Raw genomic sequence first — 19382 nt, 5'->3', positions numbered from 1 at the left:
CCTAAAACTAAAAAATAAATATTAAAAAATACAAATAAAACATTTTCAATGTGCAACCAATTTTCAGAAAAACAGACAATTTGTAATTGCTTAAGAAATTATCATAAACACTTCATCACCTGAGTCAAGAATGAGCCTCTCATCCTGTCTCAAAGATGTTAAAAGTTGTTTGTTTGTTTGTTTCTAACAAATAGACATTTATTTATTGACAAGAGAATCACTGGTGTTTTGAGCTTTTCTAGAAGGGCTCACCAGCTCTGCTTTGCTGTTCACCAGCACCTTTGACCACCATGGTCCCATCAATCTCCAAATCAAGAGCAGTTTTTTCTCTACCTTTACACTTTGCACCTGATCTTGGATCCACCTCTCAGTCTACCACCCCTCAGTTTTTTGAAGCTGCCTCTGATATCTTCCATGATTATATCCGGACTTTCTCAGACCATTGAGGGGTGATGCACTGAGCACCTGGGAATGATCAGATCCAGGCATGAAGGCAGAATTACCTGGTCTCTGCATTTTCAACCCTACAAAACAGTCCCATTAAGTCTCTGATCCATAAAAAGACTAAGAGACCACGTCCTGAACAGCTAAGCCACTGATCTAGCCAAGAAAAACAGCATGTGATATCATTTAAAAATGTATTCTTCCCTTTAATTTCCCCCAAATAGATAAGGATGAGTTATTGCTGGGAACCGCATTTTGTAGCCAACAGCTCCAGCAACCAACTAATTTGGGATTGGCTTCCTGAAGTACCATCTCTCCAGTAGCAAAAGGATAAAAATAACATTAAATGGGTAAACTAAAATAATTTCCAGGAGGAGTGGCAAACAACGAAATGATTTTTTTTTTAAAGTTTTGCTTTAATAGCAAAATGTCCTTAGGGAAGTGTCACTGGAACACAGAGATTGAAGGGGAAAAACCAATGAGTGAAAAAGAAAACCATTATGCAAACTAGGAAATATTTCTGCTCACAGAATACATCTCCAACAAAAACTTGGAAAAGATATTTAAAAGCATATGACAAAGGGGGTATGTTCCTTTAATCTACAAAGGGCTTTTATGATCTTAGAACTGTAGATACAATCCATTAGAGTACTAGACAAAGAACTTAAACTAGTCACTTACAGATTAAAAACTAAAACTATCAAGAAATGTTTTTAAATGTTTAACCTCTTACAATAATTAGAGTATTAAGTTTAACTAAGGAATTAATTAAGATTAGTGATAGAGAAGTATAAGACAAAATAGCCTCCTAATTAATTTTTCAAACTTTGAAATTACCACATTGAAGAACTAACAAAACAAGTTTAGTCACACACTGTTGAGAGCAATGTAAACTGGTGCAGGCTTTCTGGAGTATAGTTAGAAAATCTTTATTAAATTCTAAATTTCATATAATGTCCACACAACTCCACGGGTAAAAACTTACTCCTCAAAATACATCAAAATACATGTATAAGAATGTCCCTTTCATTACTGTTTACAAGAATGAAACCCAGCATAACTCTGCCCATCCATAGGAATAGGTTAAATAAATTACAGCAACCCCTTCAACAAAAAAACTCTGTCTCATAATGTGCCTAAACTCTATGGGTCCAGACAGAGGACTTTCTCTGATATACACTACATGAAGAAAAGCAAGATACATACAGACCATACAAATGATGCAATCCCATTCATGGGAGTGTAAAGGTTCAAATGTTTTTAACGTATGTACCATTACATAGTTATTGCTCATACCAATTTACTCAAAATCTCATAGCTCAGAACAATGGTTTATGATGTTTCACTTTCTGAGGGCTCTAGGGAAGTTGTGTTGGTGACCCTGGACTTGCTTAGGCAGCTGCGTGAACATGGGTGGGGGAAGGGTTGGTTAGGACTGGGTGTACTTCCTTTTCTGGGGTTCCAACTACCATGGCTGCAATGTCTGGAATGGACTATATGGTTTTCCATCTCAGATGTCCTCATAGGATGTAGTCAGCACACCCAGAGGTCAAGAGTGGGTATTGCAGGGCCAATACTTGAAGTTAAAAAAAAAAAAATCACTGTCTTTGAATTTTACAGGTCAAAGTATGCTCTGGGATCAGTATGGATTCAAAAGGAAGAAACAGACTATATCTTCTGATTGGAAAAAGTTGTGAAGAATTGTAGTCGTATCTAATCCACTACACATCTCTACATATCTACATATCTAATCTGCATCCATCTCAAGAAATGTGAAAAGTTATTGAAGAAACTATTAAAATAATTTCCTCTGTAGAGAAGAGCTGGGAATGTGAGTGTGGAAGAAAAAGGAAGAATTTTACTTTTCATTTCATGCATTTCTATACTCAGGGCTGATTTCATGGGCATGAGTGCTGCCAGCTACAGGGGCCTCATTTTCTGTTTTAATCTGTTCTTGCTTTGATCACAGAATGGAAGGGTATTGGCAAAGAAACGTTATCATATTCTTTCTTTGATTACTTTCATGCATTAGCCAAACATGCCAAAAATAATGACATAAAAGACAAGGAAAGAGGACAATCCATTTTTCCTTTTGGTCCTTCCTTACTCATCAGTAAGCTTGAGAGAAAGTGTTGGTGTGCCTCAAGAAGAGAAATATAACCAGTTGAATCAGTTTTATGCATGGCTTTCCCTGTCCTGATAAGAATAAAATACATATGCATGTACAAGCTAAGAAATATAAATAGGTAATTTCAGGGATTCTGCATACAAGTTAAATGTTCCTATATTTGCATTTAAAACTGGCATTGCACCATAGAAAGATAAATAGTAAATTTATGCTAATAATTTAAATTTTTGATTTTTCTTCACTTAGAATAACATTAAATAGAAAATAAAGAACAAAATGACAAGTCGAGAGAGAGAATGCAGAGGAAAGTAAAAGGCTTAATATTTTAGCACCACTGATGACAATTTTTTTATTCTGGGGAGAACAAAGGACCCCACATTTTTATTTTGCACTGGCCCCTACAAATGATACAGTCAGCCTTGTGTGTCCTATTTGAACTTTGTATGTATATATCCTACTTTTGTATATTAAAAAAATAGCTTTCTTTTTACCTCACCTCTCTTCTCCCCTTAGCTTTATGAGCTTTATGTTACCCTCAACTCAGATTACAATACATGTGTTTTTAAAAATAAAATAACAATGAAATCCAGGGAAAGGGCAGTCAAAAGAAGATAGGCACCTAAACGAAGAAATATTTTAGTAAGCAAAGGCACTATTTCATAGTATTATTCCTGCTCTCCTTTTGCAGGCAAACACTTGTTCTGATTTATAGCCTTGGAGCCATGAGATTAAGCAAGAAGAATATGCCAGGGTTTAAAACCTGTACTCCATTTTATGAACTCAATTCATGACAGCTGCATGGTCAACATAAATATTTATTCTCTCAAGGGCCCTGGATGCAAGGTCAGCTACACCACAAGGGGTGCCTGCCTTGATACATGTCAACTCGGAAATATCTGGAGAAGTTATTTACAGAGATAACCTCTCAGAAAATTCATGAAAAAAGGATTTTTCATGTTACATTTACTAATATGGTGTGAACATGATATCCTATAGCTTTAAGGCTTTATTAAAACTGGAGGAGGTATTATTTTTATATTTACTTTTTCATTAACTTTATTTTTATATTTATATATTACTAATCATGCACATTACTTTGAATTTTTTTTTAATACCAGGAATTGAACTCAGGGTTACTCTACCACTGAGCCACATCCCCAGCCCTTTTTAATTTTTTTCAAAAAATCATTTATTCAAACATTGAAAATAGTGAAATAGCACATGTATAAAAAAAGACATCAAGAAACATAGAAATGATAAACATTATATGGAAGAAAATAGTCACTTGTGCAGAAATGAAAGGTAGATGAAAGACAGGAAGTTTTGATTAATTTTCTTGAAGCTTGGCTGTGAATACATGAGAAGTCATTTTAAAATATCTCTTGTTTCTTGTGTTATATCTAAAATATTTTACAATTGTAATACATTTTCTCCTGTGGTACTAAACCACTCAGAAGTGAACACAGATTCAATTCCTAAAAGTATCTTTTAGAAAGTATATAAAAGTAAAAAGAGTTTAAGCTAGAAAATTTGGGAGACACTGAAGCAGCTGAACTTTGAGACTCGATTCTGTGAATCAACATTGCAAATAGCTAAATGTATTGAATCAGGACCTGGGCAATGATTGAAGAAAATGTCAGCTCTTTTTTATTTTGAGACAGGATCTTACTAAGTTGCTTAGGGCTTCACTAAGTTGCCGAGGCTGACCTTAAACTTGCAATCCTCCTGTCTCAGTCTCCCAAATTGCTGGAATTATTGGTTTGTGCCCCCATTTGTCTGGCTAATTCTTAAAAAATACAAATTAAAATGGATTATTCTGATTTTCTATTTGAAACAAAGTCACATTTTACAAAATGTTCTCAGATTTAAGACATTGGATAATGTTATACAATGTCCAACTTGTTAGGGTTAATAAAACAGTAAACCAACAGGAACAAGCAAACTAAAACCTTACAAGTATGTTAGAGTCAATCTGCGTGAAAAAATCATGACTCAAAATGTCTTAATAGTTTTAAATCTTTTCACCTTATTTTCCTTTTCAAGAGGTTGAGAAAAGTCAATGTTGTCTTGCCCAATAAGCCAATCTCAGACAATATTCAGCAAAAAATACTGTACGGAAGAAGCCAGTGAGGCTACTTCTGATGAGCAGAACTTCCTATTATATACTCTGTTGGATGTTTTGAATTTTGTACCAAATGCATTTATTACCTAGTCTTAATAAGTTAAATAATTTCTTTAAAATAAAAACAGAATTCTTGCTTTGCACAATGGGCTGTGTTATGGTTAATTTCTTAAAATACCCTTGTCTGAGGTTGTCCAGTTAGCTTTACTGGAATTGTTAAATGTGGACAGTTTTTTTTGGGGGGGGAAGACATGGGGGGAAGGGCAGGAGAACTGAGAATACAAATCCACACTTCTATGAAAACATCTTATTGTAGTTTAGTCATTTTGAAACTGAATACCAAATGCCTAAGTGAGCATTCGTGGGGCAGTGGATTCATAAATTAGAAATATTTATTTTGCAATGGGCATAGAACCTCTAACTATAAAGTATTTGTTTCCATCCCTCAAAGTTCACATTTTTCTAACTTTTTTTCCATGACAAAAAGTTTTGAAATGCCAATATCAAAGCCTTAAAGCCTGACGACAACTATTTTCTGTTTCTGCTCCCTCCATGAGAAATCCTATAATGATATGTTAAAATGAGAGTCAATTTTCAGTTCTCTCTCCCATGAAGAGGGAATAGGCTACCTAATCTGGTCTATAACCTTTTAATTCTACAGAAAATGGCTCTTAATCTTTTGGGGAGTAACAGACCCCTATCAGATTAAAGGGTATGGCCCCTCTTTGCAGAAAGATGCACATACATATAAAAGATATCAAAGGTTAAATAGCTGGTTCATGAACTCCCCAGGGTTATGAATCCCAAATTAAAAGCACCTGTTGTGAGTCTATCCTCTTTTCTGATGCTCCACGTAGACCTGACTGCCATGGACTAAATGAATTATCATATTTCTGGAAGACAGAAAGCTAAATTGGATAAAATTAGTTCATCTGTAGGAAAATGGATGGACCTTGAGACCATCATGTTAAGCAAAATAAGCCAAACTCAGAAGGTCAAGAGTCATACATATCTCTCATATGTGAAAGAGAGGAGGGAGGGGGGAAGGAGTGGGGGAATTTCAGGAAAATCAGTAGAAAATAGATACCTGAGGGTGGGAGGAGGAAAGTGCTGGGGGGTGATATTGGCCAAATTATATTGTTATATTTTGTGGATGTATGAATATGCAACAGTAAATCCCATCAGTATGTATAACTATAATGCACCAATAAAAAACAATGTGGAAAGAATTTTTTAAAAAGCAGAGACCCACCATGAAATGTGAAATCCACACGACCATGATGTCCTTTAGTCAGATCAGGCCCTTTGATCATGTCATGAGTCCCTCAGTGGGATGCTCCTCAGGGAACATTCCTCCAAGTTATGGAGGAACAGGTGAAAATAAATGATGTGCAGCACTTCTGTTACCTGAGGACCAGGCCTGACGGTAAACTCCTGCCCTGCAGCGTCCACAGAGACCTCACTGAAAGTGAGATGCACCAACTGATCAAGACCTGAGGCTAAATCTGGGAGAAACCAGATGCATCCCGAGTGTGTCTACACAGTCCTTAGTTTCCTCTGGGTCAGTTCTGAAGTCACTTTCAACATCTTGCTTCAGATTGTCTCAGGCCAGGACCCCTTAGCTTCCAACTTCCTTGCCAGTTTTGGGGGACCTTAAATCTTCCCTGAACCGAAGCAAATGTAGGTGTTGGCCTTCCTGATGATCCCCATCTCCCAATCAGATATCAAGTTCCCTAACAACCTATCTTCCTTTTTTGATCATGGGTCTCTCTCTCTCTCTCTCTCTCTCTCTCTCTCTCATACCAGGAATTGAACCCAGAAGTGCTTAACCACGGAGTCACATCTTCAGCCCTTTTTTATTATTGCTGAGACTGGCCTCAAACTTTTAATCCTCCTGCCTCAGTCTCCCAAGTCACTGAAATTACAGGCATGTGTTACTGAAAGGATAAAAGAAACCGAAGTTAAAATGTAAAGGACTGGGTATTGTAAAGTTTCTAAACTGCACTCAAAGCCTGAAATTCCTGTAGCTGTTAGGATAATTCCCAGGACTGCCCATTAGCTAATCCCCCCTGACCACTTAGTTGTTTAATAACCTGGACCCTGTGCAGCTTGGCACGTAGGCATCTCAGGGCCCAAACCAATCAGTGTGAATGTATCCCCCTCCTTAGGACTGACCTATCACTCCCACCCGACCTGTTCCCGCCAATGAATGGACTAATCATGTTTGAGAATTGTTGTTCAATTTTCCCGAACCTCATGATGATTTGCTCTGATGTATGCAAAGTTCCCGCCCTCCCCAAAAAGTGTACTTAAGCACTGCTCAACCCCTGCTCAGGGCTCTTGGCCGCTCTCCCTTCTTGAGTGAGCCTGGAGCCCCAGCTCGCTGGATCCTCAATAAACCCCCTTTTGCTGTTGCATGAGTCCGTCTCTTGGTGGTCTCTTCCTCTGTCGTTCGCCGGTACCTTACACTACCACGCCCAGCGGGTCATTTTTTTTAAGTATTGGTTTTTTTTTTTTTTTTTTAGTTGAAGATTAACACAATACTTCTATTTTATTTATTTATTTATATGCGGTGCTGAGAATTGAACCCAGTGCCTCTCACATGCTAGGTAAGTGCTCTACACTGAGCCACAACCCCAGCCCTGGTCATTTTCTTTTCTTTTTTTTAATATTTATTTTTTAGTTATAGTTGGTCACAATACCTTTATTTCACTTTTTTTTTAATGTGGTACTTAGGATCGAACCCAGGACCTCCTACGTGCAAGGCAAGTGCTCAACCGCTGAGCCATACCCCAGGCCCTGGTCATTTTCTTTTTGATCATGTGTATTTCATCTCCTCGGGAGGAAGTTCAGCCTCCTCCCAGTCTTTCCTTCAAAGAAAAATATGATTTTAAAAACAGACCTGCAAGAAGCAACAGGTGTGAATGAGCGGCCATTATTTCTTCCCTGATATTATTCATCTGATGTGGGTGACAGCAGATGTTAAAGGAGGTGGCATTTGGGCTGGATCTTGGGTTGACTCGACAAAGAGACCAGGAAAGCACAGCAGAAACAGTAGTTAGCAGACCTGAAGCAGGGATATTTCACTAAGAATTTAACCTTCAGTTCTCTGGGTTGCCACTTCTGAGCTTCTTACAAGGTTTTGCTCCAAGACAGCCAGCCAGCACATGGCTGGTCTTGGGAGGGGCTTGAAGAGGACCTCAGAGGGGGAAAAAAAAAAAAGGATATCCAAACCCAGTTCAGTCCTCACAAAAGGCAGGAGGATCTAAGGACCCCCAACTCCATAAGAGTCAGAAAAGTTTCCATGTTTATCAAACATTATACATTTTCTGGGAACTTATCCTAGAGAAGTAGTTCTTCAAGTACAGACCAGGGACATCGTGGGCTCCCCAAATTCTCAGAAGATCCATGAATCCAAAACTCTTTTTATTATAATACTAAGATAAGACTTGCCTCTTTTATTCTCATTCTTTCACCAGGGCAAGCCTAGAGGTTCCCAGGAACTACCTAATGGAAATTGGCACCATTGCACTGAGAGAGTGTGCCTGTAGGATGGAGGAATTAGACAATGTTCTTGCAACTTATTTTCACACGACATAGGCAAGCTGTAATTCAGAAAGCCTTGAATAAACCCCAATGCTCATCTCTCCCACATGATTGCCATTATTATTTAAATCTGGCAGAAACCCCAATTTGAAAACACACTAGGAAATTCAACACAGACTAGCAAGGAGCAAACAGATCCCTCACAGAGCTGTAGCCAGGGGCAAGGAGGCTAGCCAGGTATATGCTGAACCAGCAAGCACAGAGGAACACAAGGCTCTCTGCCCTGGTTGCCCACCAGACCCACCTGGGCTACTTTAAGAGGTCACAGATGCCAGACCTCATCTTCTAGAGATTCAGAATTCACTGATTTAGGTAGAGTGAAGCATGAGAGGGAAAAAAAAAAAATAAAAACTCCTCCAGGTAATTCTAAGTAGAATCAGTTTAAGAACTATAACTGGACATAACTGGACATGTGGATGGACATAATACCTTTATTTATTTATTTATTTATTTATTTATATGTGGTGCTGAGAATTGAACCCAGTGCCTCACAATATAGAGGCAGGTGCTCTATAGTGAGCCACAACCCTTTCACAAAAAATGAAAGATACCAAAAAGTTCTTCTCCCTGTCTACAGTTTGATAGAACATGAACTGTTGCCTTCTATTTTATTCTTCCCATTCACATAATTTGTGGCTTCTTTCATTTGCAAACCAAAAGAGAGGGAGACACTGTATTTTTCAACACTTAAGGCATATAAATAATCAATGGGCATTAACCTTGACCGTCTCCAATCCTCGAGGTAAGATTTAAGTCATGGTATTTCTGTTGTACAATAAGATGGCCCAGGAGGCTGGAGAGCGCTGCAGGAAGTCATCCCACAAATTTGGGTTAAACCAGGAATAGATCAGCATTTCAGGCCAGACCACACAACCACATGAATGGCCTGTGGAAGGTCTGCCGTGCATTCCTTGGTTTGGGCTAGACAGCTCAGAACACTGAGTGAGGTCAGGGATATCAACCAGGGTCAAGACTGCAGGAACCTAAGAGGCCAGCATGGTGACCAAATTTCCTGCTATTTCTTTCTTGGTGGCAGACACCACCCCAGCCCTCTCACCTCTCACAGAAGCCTGGAATTGATGCACAAAAGGAATCTGGACCCACAAGAGCAGGAAAGTCGCACCATCACAGGGCTTTCTACACATAAAGAGCTTAAGGAGAGCCACCAGTCCACACCAGGAGTTCCTTCTAGAAGTCTTAAGTTCTTAGAGGCTTTCCCATTAAACTGCCTCTGCCTGGGGTCCCATGAACCCTCACTGTGAATTTCTCCAGATGATGACTGAAAACAAACACCACACAAAGCTGGGCCTGGGGAAATGCAGCACATGACTCTCTCCTTGATTAAACTGCCTGGGGCCCCACAGAGGAGGGGGAGAGGGCAGAGAGAGGACTCACAAGGAAGGAGCCCTGCCCCTCCCTCAGCACAAGGCAGCCGCCAATGCCATCATTTGATTAACTGGCCCCAACCCTTTTGGGATTCTGATAAACAGCAAAAGAATTCTGAAGCAGAGCTCTTTTGTAGATATGAAACAAAACCCTGGCTAGAAATAAACCTCCCCATGACCTTCAGACACATCTTTCCCAGAGTACATTTGTGCATATGCTGGTCTATCTTATCCACTACACTGTAAACCACAGGGGAGCAGACAGGGTGGCTTTTGCACCTCTCCGTGGTGGGAACCAAGTATGCTTGTGGTGTGTGACAGAGCTTTTTAGAAGTGAGCGAGGCAAGCAGCCATTGGAAGGGCACACTGCCCAGCTTGCTGGCAAATGAGGAGGCACAGAACCTTTTGGCACAACGGAAGACCGGAGTATCCACTGCACACTCCTGAAATGAAACCTCCAGGGAGCCTCAGCAAGAGGAACGACTACTGGTCACAACCAGCATGCTGGGCAGCAGCTGGGCATCCTGGCACCTGCCAGCCAGGCCTTGATCTATTCAGACCCCCTGATCATCTTCTGAGAAACAGTGAGATCATTGCTTGGGGAGCCATTGGGGCTTTGAGTTATCAATAATGCAGCAGAATTTTCATAAACACTGAGGACTTCACATAATCTGAGAGCTACAGTCAAGATACCCTCCCCTGGGCACCCAGAGGGTAAAATACCATCACACTCAATCTGTTCCTGGCCCCAAAATTCATTTTTAATATATGCCATTCAAATATGTCACTGGATAGATACATATATTTAATATTGATGTGATAGATATGATTCTGCCTAGTTATGGACAACTACATTTCTCTTCTAGAAATATAGTTAAGATCATGAGACTAAATAAACATTCTTCACTATCAGAAAAAGATAAGCTCCCCCCACCCCCCACCCCCACAGCACAGACCCCACAAACAAAGATGAAATCAAATTATGGCAGTGCCAGGGTACCTATGTAGGTCTGGTGGAAAATAATTAGAAAAGCCAGAGATGTTAGCATAATTCCTCCAACCGAAGGTAAACCGTGACAGGTACCATGTCCCCACTGTCCCATCCTTCACGGAAGAACAGAGAAGAACAGAAAGACTCGTCTGACCTTGTAGAGCATGCGTCCCTCTTTTCCTGTCTCTCAAAGTTCTCAGACATCCAGTGAACAGCTACCCTTTATCTGGGCAGCAAACGTGCCTTCATCCCCGGCAGTCCCCTGTTCACATCTGTTACTGAGCACCTCTGGTCCACAGAGAGTAACAGAGCTGAAGGTTTTCCAGGAATGCTGAGGCAGTCAAAGGTGATGAGAGAAGACTTCCTTTTTTTTTTTTCCTATGTTTAAACTTTAGCTAACTCCTATTAATCTCACTCCTTTTCTTTCTGCATTTGAATTACTTTGCCACTCCACGGAAAAGCTTGAAGACAGAGGAGTGAGCCCCAGATGCTGACATGAGGTCCAAGTCATCGGATCAGGCTTCCGTTTAGTTTCAAAGAATCAGAGCTGTGAGTAGAGAGACCAGGGAACCAGCCAACAGGATGTGTGTGGCTGGAGTTCCTGGCACCAAGTCTTGGCTTTCATGTTTATTTTTGGATGTATTTTTCTTAGCCCTTTGATGCAAATTTCTGGCCTGGGAAGTAACCCTCACAGTACAAGTTCCAAAGTTGCCAAAAGTTAGCTGAGGTTTCTGACTTGGGAGAGTTCAGGCCCCTTGCCTTCTGGGCTCTGATGCTCTTCAGATGAAGTGTGCGTCCCCGAGGCAATAAGAGGAAAGTCAGGGGGTCCTGCCTCAATATCCCTGGCCCTAAACATCCACTGGAAACACTATTCCACCTGGCAACCCTACCATGAATGCAAAAGGGAAACAAGCCAAAATGGTTAGCATGCTCAATGAAGCCATAAAACCCACCACCCAGAGGACTCCTGAGATACTTACGCTCTGAGATTTTGCTGTAGGTATCTGGCTTTCATTTTTCTGACAGCCACTGAGAGAGATCATCCTGCCTATTCAAGCAGGAGCAGATGTCTCTGGAAGGTATATTATTCTAATAAGGTTTTTAAAAGCAGCAACGACTGAGCTGCTGTCCGTTCTTACTCTCCCAGTGGCTTGAAAAATTATTAATGGAAAGAGGGCCTTTCCTCCTATCTATTCTAAAAGAAGCAATAAACAGAAACAACTAAAAAGCTTTTCACAACTGCCAACATATCTGGTAGAATCTTCTAGGAAAAAAAAAAGACACTTAAAATTAGGAAACAGAGAGAGATGTAAACATATTTCTTCAAAGCATTCATTACTCCTAGAAATACCTGTTTACTAATTGCTTTCAAACATGTATACCTTTTATTTTTACCATTCAGTTTTATATCTCATAAAGCATGAAATAGATTTTCAGTCAGTGACAATAAATACTGAGATTACAAACACATTTGGGGAATATATTCTGCTATACCAATTACTACATCCAAGCACTGGTTCTCCGTGACATGTTTTGCCCCGATTCAAATAAAATCACAAGAGTGTCCTGAGAGATGTCTGCATAACAATGATAATGGAAGAAACACTTTTATTGTGACACAGGTCATTTTACTCCAATCTTTATATTTTTCAAATAATTTATTCATCAATATGTAATATTGTTCTGAACATGTTCAAACATGACTCACAGTATTGGATTTTTTTTTTAACCAGAATGATGTTCATGCGATTGAAACAGTGTCGGTTATAGAATGAGATGTTTGATAACCCGGCGGTACACTGCTAGTTCTTGGATAGTGATTTGACCGCGACTGTCTCTCACGTCTACTTCCCTGATTACATTGGACCCTCACGTCATTTCATGTCAGGCATATGAAAGATTCCACATAAAGATGTCAAAACATGCCGAAAACCTGAAAGAACCCTCAGACTACATGAGATATGAAGGGAGGAAGAAAAAACAAAAGGAAAAAAGAAAGAAAACCCTCACTGTTGTTGCTCTAAGCCAGCAGAAACCCTCCTGTACTACATATGCTAAGAAGAGATTCATGGAATTGGATCATAAATCAGTTTTATATTTATTCCAAGAGCCACCATCTATCATACATACCCATAATCTTGGATCAACTATTAATAACTGGCTTAAATTCCCAAGCCTCCACTTAACCACTTTGCCATTTAGCTTTCCTCACTAAGGGCAGAAAATGCCACTAGTGTCAGAGTTGAAATTATAAATTATAATTGTCTCAAGAACTAAAAATGGTATTCCAACACTTTCAAATTAATTCTCTTCTGGATGTAATACAGAAACATTTCCTCCAGTCTCTCGCCTCTCCTCTCTCCCTAGCTCTTCCTCCCTCCTGAGATGTTACTGAAAAATGAGATGTTTTATACCCTGGTTAATATTTACAAGTTTTCCTATCAAAGAGGCAAGAGAAGAGGGAGGTGCCATGGACCAACTCTGAATAAATCCACCTTAATTCACTCAAGCTAAGAAAGCATGACCTGACTTGAAGAGGGACCAACACCGTTACCTCTGAATCTGACCATAAATTGAAAACTAAAATATGGAAAAGGAGGAGGAAAGAAAGCAGTTCTCACTAGGAAAGATATCGAGTAAAAGATAAGCATCAAGCTGCCCTCTCAGTGATATCTTAGGGCATGTTTATGTTTTTGAGGTATTTGCAGAGATCATTGAATAAATGCTTCTGGTTACATATATGACAATAATTTTTTTAAAAACTAGGTGTTCCCTAATTGACTTACAACAGAATAGACTATATAAAGCAAGAGATATTTGGGATGAACTTAAAAGGATTTCAAACCTCATGTGTGGCTTTCTGAGTACAAACCTGTGGAAGTCTGAGTAACCTGCCTTGGGCCTGGGAGGAAATGGGAATTTCCCAGCTTTGTGCCGCCATCACAGCCCAAGCATAAGACACAAACACAGCTTTGCTCAGCCTATGAAAGAACTTTTTTTGACTATACTACCTATTAATGATTAGCCATAATTTTCAGTGAGAAGTCACTCAGAATCCTGATGGGAGTGTTTCAGGTTTCAACCCCTCTAAGTGATATCAAGAATATATGTGTATGCAGCTAAATATAACATTCCTCAAAAGTAAAGAGTCACATGAGATGAACATGGAAATGTAGGCCACAGTTAATTTATGTTGTCTTATTTTTACAATTTGGACCCCTGACCCAGCCCTGACTCTGACACCTTACCCACTCTGCTGCCACCTTCTCTCTGTATCTCACGGTTCAGTGGTGCCGCCACCTGGATCTAGAAGAACATCATCAGCCTTCTCGACACAGTCCTTGCCTTCACGATCCTTCCCTGCTCTGTGGCTGACAGATCTAAGATTTCAGCTGACGGTATGAGCTTGGGTTTTGATATTGCTAGCAGATGTCACCAGTGTGATGGGTGGTTGAATCATAAAACCTACTATTTGACACAGTCAAGGAACAGGTGGTCTGGCTATCACACGTTCTGCTTGTAGTTGGAGCTATATATGCCAACAATAGATCACCAAAGATTCAAAGAACGAAAGTAAGATTCACTTAATGACAATAGGTTATACTCCAAAATTATATTATTGGCTTTGTTTTATTTTCTGTCTCCTCCACGTACAGCAGAAGCTTCTGCCCTGAGAATCTGTCAGTTTTGTTTATTGACACCTAACACACAGGAGATACTCTGCATTTGTTGTATAAATGAACTGTAAAATAAATATCAATCTTTTTTTTTCAGAAGGTACTTTAGAATTATACATCTTCTTGGGATTATGTATGCACAAGCATAGCCATTAAAAAAAGTTCTGATTAACAGGTCACTAGATAATGAGATAAGTGATTGAGGGTGGTTTGTGAACTTTAAATAGTGAACACGTTGACCGAGTATCTCATTCATACTCTGCACTTCATTGCAAGGACAGGCAAATGAAATGAAGTATGGTATGTGGACTAATCTCTTCCTTGGAGAATCCAGTCCTCCTCCTGTAAAAGAAGCCACACTGAAAACTATCCATCCTTTTGAGTACTAAATGGCTCTCTGAAACTTGCCCCTGGCACACTAAAGTCAGCGGCAAAGGAGAGCAGAAATCAAGCTCTGAGGTTTCAGTTGAGGGATTGGACCCACAGAGCTGCGAAACACATGGTAAGGTTTTAGAGAGCAAGGACAGTCCTCAATATCAATGTCTCCATTTAATAATTTTCCTCTAAGGGAAACACCTATAGAAAACGGTTTAAGATATACTCAGGTACAACTTACCAAGGGATCAAGCACCACCACCAATTGTGGAGCAAGCGGGTTACCAGGAGTCTCCTGATACCCTCAGCATCACCCTTAACATTTTCTTGCCCAAAATGTTTGATTGATCTAATTAAGATTTTAGCCCTAACTTCTATTTACAGGAAACCTGGGGTAAAGGTGTAAAAGAAGACATCATGAGAACAACTCATATAAATCTTGAACTTGGGGGAAATTGACCTGATCTTTTAAATAAGTCAATGCCAAGGGGAGAAAGGAAAGGGAGAAAGGTAGAGGAAAAACAAGAGAGGCAGAGAGAGGAAAGAGATTTAGATGTAACAATCAAATATGATGCACGCTTTTTTCTGGAGCCTGGTTTGAAAAAAAAATAGCTTATAAAAGATATTTTAAGATCAATTGAAAAAAATTGAAATATAGACTGGGTATTAAATGATATTAGGATATTATCATTAGTTTTGTAGAGACTAGCATTATGGGTATGTAGCAGGATACTCTAATTTGGGAGGAATACATGCTGAATACTGAGGATGAAATACATGATGTTTATCATTCACATTAAAGAGCTCAGAACAAAACAAAGTGAAGACAGCTGGAGGTTAAAGATTGCTGAGCTAAGTGGGGTGCGCCCGTGCCCCCTGCACTCTTCTTTGCAAATTTTGTTTGAAAATACTTTTAATAAATTTAATGTTCCTAGGCAGCAACTTCTCAAGAACTTGCTTCACAGCACTGAGGGCTCCTAATTAAAATACATTTTTAAATACTTCCACAAACCACCCTCTATCAAGCAATTTGAGCAAGTCGTCCCAGACAAAAGAGGCGACGGAGCCTCGTGGCAGGTAGGAGTCTTTTTTTTTTTTTTTTCTCCTTACACCAGTTTTCCAAATTCCCTTTTTGAAAAAGACTTTTCAGTTTACCTTTTAAAATGAAAGATCCACGAAATGGCTTATTTGCCTCAAGCCTGGTCCCTTTTAATTGACGGAAAAACCTCTCCACACACACCTCATGCAAACCGACTTTTGCTTTTCCTTCCTAAAACTAGCTTTTGTCTCTGAACTTTACAGAGCCGTGGGAGATCTTTAATATTTTCTAAGAGAAACATTTCAAACAAGTAACCCTGCAATTTATTCACTAGTGCCAAGAATAAAAGTAACAGGTTTCACCACCAAGGCCTTCCAAGGCTTTGCCTGACTTTCAAGGCCAGCGTCACTCATTCACCTGCAGCTGAGCCCCCCTAATGCATCCATCATTTGTTTGGCTCTGGGGGAAACTATTTGATTACACAAAATTCTTTTTAGATCAAGTTTAAAATCTTAGCCACACTGGGACAAGTGGCAAAGCCTGCCGGCTCAACGGGTTAACTCTTGGACATACTGAGCCCTGGACAAAGACAAGGAGCAGCCACAGGTTAAAATCAGAAGCTAAAAGAACTGAAAAGGAATGAGTGTCAGAGATGCAAAGCTTAGCTGGGCCTTTATAAGTGCTTTATTTGCCAAGACGGCATGTAAGATGATTTATTCCCCCTACTCCTTGTAAATGAGCACCGCGCCCTGAGATATACCAGGAAGCATCAGTAAATGCAAAAGCTACCAGGACACATGGCATCCCCCCACTGCTGAGGCACCTATGCATCCTCAAGTTGGCAAGTAACCAGACATCTTTATGTACCTCCATTCCGCATACCTTATTATAGGGCACATCATTTTTAAAAGCATTTTAAATGAAGCAGATGTTAACCCCATTCATTCCACTTTCCCGGGGGAACATGTCAATAATAATTTTTAAAATGCAAAAGAAAATGTCAAAGTATTTTGTTCCCTGGTTAAGAATACATCTGTAGAATAGGAGGGAGAAAATACATAAAAACGCTCTATGGTCATTCAAGAAATAATTATAAGGTATGTCAAACTACAGAAAATTGAGCAAGCACTAAATTAAAAAAAAAAGATGTCTTGTGTCAAAATGGCTTTTTCATTCACTCATTTCAAAAACAAGTTTTGAAAATTAAATTCCATCTACCAGCTCAGAACAGAACACATTAAGGCCTGACTGTAATGCCATTATCCATGTGGCAACTCCCGTTCTCATCTGAAACTGTATTAATTGACAAAGAAGCCTTGGGGCTCACCTCCCATAGTGCCTTGAAGTCCTTCTGCTCGATGCGGAGCAATTCGCTGCTCTCCCTGGTAACGATGGTCGCATGGCGGGGCGTGTTGTCCAAAATGGACTCTCCAAAGGCTGTCCCAATCCCCAGGGTGCAGATGGTCACCGCATCCTGAGAATCACCAAAAACGGTCATTAGAAAATTCAACATTTAGCAGATGAGCGAGTGAGTTGTCTTTTCTTTGAATTTAAATATAATTTGTACAAAATAAAACACCCAACTTCATTGTACCATTCACTGCACATTTTGGCAAATGCCTACACTGGCATGCTCCCCACCCAAATCAAGACCCAAAAGTTCTCCTGTTACCCCTTTCCAGTTGAGATCCTTATATCAGAGGAAATCACTGACCTGATTTCTATTAACCTGAAGGAGTTCTGCTTGTTGCAGAACTTCAAGTAAAAGGAGACAAATAATTGCTGTTGTCTATGTCTGACTTTTGTTCAATATAATGTCTATAAGATTTGTGCATGTTCTTGCATGGATCGATAGTTCTTTCTTCTTATTAGTAAATAGTTTCCCATTGTGTGGGCATGTCACTGTTTGCCTATCTATTCTCCTATTGCGCATTTGGGTTGTTTCTAGTTTGGTGTTATGATAAGTAAAGCTGCTAGCAATAGTCTTGCTATCTTCTGCAACTTCTATCTGCTTTAAGAAAAGGACAGAAACCCAGTGAAGATGAACTCGGCCTTCTCAGTGAAAGGATGCCTTTATAATGTTTAAATAGGAAACTGGAACAGGGATGACACTGTGTCTGTCTGTCTTGAAGAGATGAGGAAACTGAGGGTCTCAGTGGTGGGTTCACAGGGCCCCAGCTCACACAGTAAATAAGCAGTACAGCCAGATTCTAACAACGTCTGACTATAGATAACAAGCTTTTTGTATCATGCTGCCTCCTGCAGCCACGACAGAGTAAAAACAGTATCTGAAATACTGTGGCTAGTTCACAAACTGCATGAATCAATGATTCAGAAGTTTCATAAGGAGTACTAAAAAAGAAATTTCCTCCCTACATGCAACATTGGTGATAATGTTTGGAATTAATCCTAACTAGTTTCAAATAATGCAAATAGCCACTCAAAATCATCTGGACATTAATTTTGCAAGGCATTATAAATTAAGGAAGATACACAAGGGTGATCCTCTGAGTTAGAAGGAACAGTTTTCCTTTCATGCATCTGATACACGATAATAGGTAAATGATATTAAGATCAAGTTAGTGCCTCTGTAATCACATCTCTAAGACAAATGCCCATAAGAATCCAGTTTCTTGAACCATGGAAAATTGCTACTACACAGATATTAGCATATGAAATTAGGTTCGGGAAAATAAAATCAATAATATTTCAGAAAAGAATAAAAGATCAGGGGAAGTTTTAAGAATAGGCTGCTAATATACTTTCCAGACAGACAATTGCAAATAAATTCACTCAGAAAAACAGGCCCAGAACTGAAACATCAATACTCAGTAAGTTGGGTATGTCTGAGTAATTTTCAAATTCTAGTAAGAACACAAGTAGATTATGATAAGTCGCAGGCTTTCACAGATTTTCTAGAATAGCAGGTTCCCTGGAGGCTCCCACTAAATCGTTCATTTTACTACAAACTGAACCCTTCAGAAAAAATTCTTTTGGCCTAATTTGTACTTTCCAGCATTAAATTCTACATTAAAACTTGAGAGGGTTAGATCATAAGTATTACTGCTGCTATGATTCACATAGCTTAGATTTCTAAGGTTATTAGCAAAGTATAAGGCAAAAGAGAGATGACAATCTCAGTTCTTCGTGAGCTAGTTGTAGAGTGGATGGATCAACCAGTCTTCTCTTTTCCTACCTCTCATCCCTGATACATGTAGTTTGTCACCAAATGCTACACAAAGAAAGACATGCTAGGAAACTCACACCAGCCTATATCGCTACCATGAGTGCAGAAAATGGAATTATTCTGGGAATTTCTCCGAAGGGCTGAACTTACCCAGACTTTATCATGTATAACAAAATTTACTCATGACAGCATTTCCAACTGCACCGCTTATAGCATTTCATCATGTCCCAGCCTCCTCCGTAAGGAACAAGAGGCCCACGCCCATGGGGACATAGCCACAGTGGGTCATTTGCTCAGGAACCCAAGCTCTCCTACCAGAACTGAGTGTGCAGTCAGTCTTTCCCTGTCTCCTCCTTCACACTCAATCCACTCAAATTTAAGCATAGGGAGCCACAGATTACAAGATATGGTCTAGGACTGGGGGTGCA

The 19382-nt window shown here is 39.6% G+C and overlaps 1 protein-coding gene across 2 annotated transcripts in view; it reads right to left on the bottom strand.

Annotated features, from left to right (window-relative positions):
• The window catches only part of Rapgef4 (Rap guanine nucleotide exchange factor 4), a 222015-nt gene extending 204832 nt beyond the window's left edge, over positions 1–17183 (bottom strand). For both annotated transcript variants that reach the window (XM_077798824.1, XM_026389508.2), the window contains exon 1: positions 17095–17183. The gene's annotated coding sequence lies outside the window, so the exon portion shown is untranslated. The remainder of the gene's footprint in view (positions 1–17094) is intronic.
• Between the last annotated feature and the right edge of the window lie 2199 nt (positions 17184–19382).

Source organism: Urocitellus parryii, chromosome 1 (genome assembly GCF_045843805.1).
Source record: "Urocitellus parryii isolate mUroPar1 chromosome 1, mUroPar1.hap1, whole genome shotgun sequence".
Lineage (NCBI taxonomy): Eukaryota > Metazoa > Chordata > Mammalia > Rodentia > Sciuridae > Urocitellus > Urocitellus parryii.
The sequence above is the reverse complement of the archived record's forward strand: the minus strand, read 5'-3'. Positions and strand labels throughout refer to the sequence as shown.